Below are 6000 nucleotides of genomic sequence, written 5' to 3' on the forward strand. Positions count from 1 at the left end.
AAATTATACACTGCGTCGACGAAATCACTCTTCGGGAGTGTGAGTTGACTTCCCTCCATCTCGATGCCCAACGCATTGAGTTTTCACTGGGAGCTCTTGAATGCCGAGCTCCGTGGTGGTGGAGTGAGTGTGTTTGTGTTAGAAGACGGGTGCGGGAGAATAGTGAGATAATGCCCCTGATACTCAGGAACTTAGATGTTACGGTCGGAGAGACGAAGGTAAAACAGTAAAGCCATGTGTTTGCTCCTCTCTGCAGTGCAGGACAGGCCAAGGACTCTAGTTTGAAGGTGTAGGCATGTCATGGAGGATGTGACTTCTGGTTGGATCTAGAAAAGGTAAACCTGTCTTCGGGGCGAAAGCACAGACAACCTTTTGAAAATGGGTGGGTGATGATGAAGGCATTCCAGAGAAGAAACTCCTTGGGGCAAAGGCTGAAAAGGAAGTGTTTTGCTGGGAGTACAATGTAGAGAGCAGTAACTTGAAAAAGGGGTGGGGGGTGTGGAATACAGGGGAAGAGTGGAAAGTAAGGTTTGAAAACTAGGATGGGGAATTTGTTTTTTAACTTTATGGTAACATACACATAACACAAAATTTGCCACTTTAACCACTCTTAACTACATAGGTCAGTAGAGTTAAGTACATTTACATTGCTGGGCAACCATCTCCAGAACTCTTTTCCATCTTTTTTTTTTTTTTTTAAGATTTTATTTATTAATTTGTCAGAGAGATCCAGCACAAGCAGGGGGAGCAGAAGAAGCAGGCTCCTGGCTGAGCAGGGAACCCGATGTGGGGCTCAATCCCAGGACCCTGGGACCACGACCCTAGCTGAAGGCAGACGTTTAACCTACTGAGTCACCCAGGTGTCCCCTCTTTTCATCTTCTAAAACAGCAATTCTATAACTATTAAACAACTCCTCATTCCCCACTCCCCAAGTCCTGGCAACCACCATTTTACTTACGTCACTGAATTTGACAACTCAGATATCTCATACAAGTAGAATCATAACAGTGTTTGTCTCTTTGTGACGGGCTTATATCATTCAGCATAAGGTCCTGGAGGTTCTTCAGTGTTGTAGCATGTGTCAGAATTTCCTTCCTTTTTAAGGCTGAATTATATTCTATTGTGTTTGTATACCAGAATAGATACTTGGGTTAATTACACCTTTTGACTAGGGTGAATAATGCTGCTATGAACATGGGTGTACAGATATGTCTGAGACTCTGCTTTCAGTAGGATGGGGAAGACAGAAACCAAGTAGAGAAAGCCGAATTGTTTCAGGTTCTGGACTGGGGATAGTAATATGGTAAAAGAACTGTTTTAGGAAGTGACCCTGGCAGTAGAAGCTCAATACATACTCCATTTTTACAGAGAATTTATGGAGGCTTTAAAATATCCCAGGCATTGTACTACTGTTTTATGTAAAGTATTGATATGTCGCTGAATCCATCAAAATAAACATGAGCCAATTGTTATTCACCACAGTTACCAGTGAGAAAATCAATGTTCTGGGTTACTGATGGGCTGCGGGAAGACTCACCACACATACACACAAATGATTAGGAAACAAAACTCCCATGTGATCTGGACATGCATGGGCACTGACTACTCACTGATTTGGACAAGGATATTGAAAGAAAACAATTCAGATGTCAAGAGTGAGTCTTCGGGGACACCTGGGTGGCTCAGTCAGTTAAGCGTCTGCCTTTGGCTCAGGTCATGATCCCAAGGTGCTGGGATCAAGCCCCTGTGTTGGGCTCCCTGCTCAGCAGAGTGTCTGCTTCTGCCCCTCTGCCTCCCCTGCTTGTGCTCTCTCTCTCTCGTTCAAATAAATAAATAAAATCTTAAAAAAAAAAAAAAAAAAGAGTGAGTCTTCCCAGGAGAAAGAATAGGCTGACATTGAGAACTTTCACAGTCAAATTACTAGTATTATAAGGGCTTAACACAGCAAAACTGCACCGTCTAAGGTCCCTAAAAGAACTCTGAGGTTTGATTCCAAGTTGGTTCATTGCTCTCAAATAAATAAAATCTTAAAATAAAATAGGGGCGCCTGGGTGGCTCAGTCGTTAAGAGTCTGCCTTCAGCTCAGATCATGATCCCAGGGTCCTGGGATCGAGCCCCACATCGGGCTCCCTGCTCTGCGGGAAGCCTGCTTCTCCCTCTCCCACTCCCCCTGCTTGTGTTCCCTCTCTTGCTGTGTCTCTCTCTGTCAAATAAATAAAATCTTAAAAATAAAAAATAAAATAAAAGGCCAGGTAAGTATATTTTTGTATGTACTAGAGAAAATAAAACACATCATTTCCTACTCAACATTTCATCTTTCATTTTACATTCTCAAAAACCTTATGGGATCATTCAAAGCAATGATCCATTTGGCAGGGGAGGAAATAAATGGCCAGAAAGGAAAATTTTTTTGCCCAATGTCACATGGCTTATTGGTACCAAGGCTGCAATTGAAAACTGAACCTCTAGAATTCCACTCTCTGCTTTGGTCTCCTTTACAAAGATAGATATCATAGTCTTGAGTGAGTGGACAGTGTTTCTATTCAGTCAGTCTCATCTTCCTCAGGGATGCATGCCCAAATGCTTATGAAGCTAGCACCAGTAAACAGTGAAGCAGAGAATATAAGTGCCTTTTAAGTAGCATTCATACGCTTAGAAATATTGTGTACCAACTATGTGCCAAACACTTGGGGGGGTGGGGAATCCATGTTCTCATAGGAGATAGAAAATAAAATGGTAAATGAAATATAAACTGTGTCAGGTAGGATAAATGTTACAGGGAAAAAATGAAGCAGTGAGGGAGAAATAAGGAGTGCTGAGGATAGGGAAAAAAGTTTCTTTTTAAATAGGACTGGTGGGGCGGGGGCCCTCTGAGAAACATACGTTAAGTACACATCTGAAGGAGGTGAAGGAGCAAGAAATGTCCTTGGGAAAAGAACCTTCCAGGTAGAAAGAATGGCAAGTGCAGAAACCATTCTGAGGGAAGAGGATGTCTATACTACATTCTAAGCACAGAAAGGAGGCCAGAGTGACAGAAGCAGAGTGTGGCAGGCAGAAAGTAGGAAATGAGGTCAGAGGTAACAGGATGCCAAATTATGTGGGGATTTACAGGGCATTGTAAGAATGTTGGCTTTTACTGAGAGGGGAAGCCATCGGAAGGTTTTGAGCAGAGAAATAAAATGATTTGACTTAGGGCGCCTGGGTGGCTCAGTCGTTAAGCGTCTGCCTTCGGCTCAGGTCATGATCTCGGGGTCCTGGGATCGAGCCCCTCATCGGGCTCCCTGCTCCGCGGGAAGCCTGCTTCTCCCTCTCCCACTCCCCCTGCTTGTGTTCCCTTTCTCGCTGTATCTCTCTCTGTCAAATAAATAAAATCTTTAAAAAAAAAAAAAATGATTTGACTTCTATCTTTAAAGAATCACTTTAGCTTCTGTTTTGAGAATAGACTGTTGGGGAGCAAGAGGGAGGGTTTAGGAGGCTATTGCAATTCTGAAAGTGAGATAGTGGTGGCTTGGGAAAAGTGCAAGCAGTGGAGTGATGAGATGTCTTGGATATATTCAGCCAGGATGGCACATGGGATTTGATAAATTGATGCAGGGTGTAAGCAAAAGGGGAGTTAAGGGGACTCCCAATATTTTTTGACTGAGCAGTTTAAAGAATGGAGTTGCCATCTACTGAAGTGGCAAAGACCAGGAGGAGCAGGATGGGAATGGGAAGCAATAAGAAATTCAGTTTTGGAGATGTTAAGTTTGAAATGTCTTTTAAGGGGTGCTTGGTGGCTCAGTCAGTTAAGCGTCTGACTCTTGAGCTCAGCTCAGGATCCCAGGGCTGTGAGTTTAAGCCCCATGTTGGGCTCCACACTGGGTGTGGAGCCTACTTTAAAAAAACAAAACAAAACAATGAAATGCCTATTAAATTAGCACGTGGAAATATCAAGGCAGTTAGATATTTGAATCTGGAGTTCAGAAGAAAGGTCTAGGCTGGGTATGTAAATTTGGGAGACACAAGCACATAGTATTAAAAGCCATGAGATCATCTAGATATTAAGTATAGACAGAAATTTGAGAAAGTTATCTGAAGACTGAGTCCTGAAGAATAAATAAAGACTGAGCCCTGGAGCACTCTAGCATTTAAGGACTGAGATGGTAATGAAACCAACAAAGGAGACAGAAGGGTCAGCCACTGAAATAAAGGGAAACCAGGAAGAACGACCAAGTCAATTGCCAATGGGCTATAATTGTTGGCCATAACATTGGAGGAGGGGTGAGGATGGAAGCCTGATTGGAATGGGTTCAAAAGAGAGTGGTAGGAACAGAACTGGAAAGAGGGAGGATAGATAATTGGGCTGGGAGGTAGGGGGTGGGGAAGAAAAGTGGAGTGATACTTCAAGGGATAGGTAGGGTCAAGAGAATAATTTTTTAAATTATTTCATCCACAAATATTTTAGTATTTCTAAAAGATAAGATTTTCCCTTAAATGAAAATAACTTCCAATACCACCATCATACCTAAAAAGTTAACAATACCTAGTATCATGGTCTACCAAATCTTCAGATTTCCCTAATTGTTTCATCATTTTTTCTGCTACCAGGTTTACTGAGATATAATTCAAATACTATACAATTCATCCATTTAAAGTACATAATTCAACAGTCTAGTACATTCAAAGAGCTCTACAATCATCACTACAACCCATTTTTTTTTTTTAAGATTATTTTAGAGAGACAGAGCATCAGTAGGAATGGCAGAGGGAGAGAGAGAGAGAGAGAGAATCTGAAGCTGACTCCACTCTGAGTGGGGAGTGGGACACAGGGCTCGATCTCACAACGCTGAGATCAGGACCTGAGCCAAAACCAAGAGTCGGATGCTTAACAGACTGGGCCACCCAGGCACCCCTACAGTCCATTTTAAAACAGCATCATCAGGAGCGCCTGGGTGGCTCAGTCGGTTAAGCCGCTGCCTTCGGCTCAGGTCATGATCTCGGGGTCCTGGGATCGAGCCCTGCATTGGGCTCCCTGCTCAGCGGGAAGCCTGCTTCTCCCTCTCCCTCTGCCTGCCTCTCTGCCTACTTGTTCTCTCTCTCTCTCTGTCAAATAAATGAATAAAATCTTTAAAAAAAATAAAAATTAAAAAAAATAATAATAAAACAGCATCATCAGCCCAAAAAGAAACCCTATACCTATCAGTACTCACTACCCATTTTTCCCCAACCCACCAGCCCCAGGCAACCACTAATTTACTTTTTTATCTCTAAGGATTTTCCTATCCTGGACATTTCATATAAATAGAATCCTACAAAGATATGACTGGCTTCCTTCACTTAGCATGTTTTCAAGATTCATCTATATTGTAGCATGTGACAGTACTTCATTTTTTTAATTGTCAAACGCATTTATATGTAAATATACCACATTTTGTTTATCCACACATCAGTTGATGGACATTAGGTTGTTCCAAACTACTTTTTGGCTATTGTGAATAATGCTGCCAGGAACAGCTATTACAAGACTTCATGTGGACATATGTTTTCAGTTTTCTTGAATATATGTGTAGGTTTGGAATTGCTGGATCATATAATAACTGTATGTTTAACCTTTTCAGGAATGGCCAGATTCTTTTCCATTGTGAAGATGCCATTTTACATTCCCACCAACAGAATATGAGGGTTCTAGTGGAGACATCCTCACCAACACTTGTGTTTTTTTTTAATTTTTTATTGTTATGTTAATCACCATACATTACATCATTAGTTTTAGATGTAGTGTTCCGTGATTCATTGTTTGTGCATAACACCCAGTGCTCCATGCAGAACGTGCCCTCTTTAATACCCATCACCAGGCTAACCCATCCCCCCACCCCCCTCTCTCTAGAACCCTCAGTTTGTTTTTCAGAGTCCATCGTCTCTCATGGTTCGTCTCCCCCTCTGATTTCCCCCTCTTCATTCTTCCCCTCCTGCTATCTTTTTTTTTCCTTAACATATATTGCATTATTTGTTTCAGAGGT

The 6000-nt window shown here is 42.0% G+C and overlaps 1 long non-coding RNA gene across 5 annotated transcripts in view; it reads left to right on the plus strand.

Annotated features, from left to right (window-relative positions):
* The window catches only part of LOC145720580 (uncharacterized), a 38274-nt gene that overhangs the window by 636 nt on the left and 31638 nt on the right, over window positions 1-6000 (plus strand). For all 5 annotated transcript variants that reach the window (XR_014143653.1, XR_014143654.1, XR_014143656.1 and 2 more), the window contains exon 2: window positions 257-335. This is a non-coding gene — a long non-coding RNA (uncharacterized LOC145720580). The remainder of the gene's footprint in view (window positions 1-256; window positions 336-6000) is intronic.

The sequence above is a fragment of the Leptonychotes weddellii genome, chromosome 3, assembly GCF_054177405.1.
Source record: "Leptonychotes weddellii isolate Sample4059 chromosome 3, ASM5417740v2, whole genome shotgun sequence".
NCBI lineage: Eukaryota > Metazoa > Chordata > Mammalia > Carnivora > Phocidae > Leptonychotes > Leptonychotes weddellii.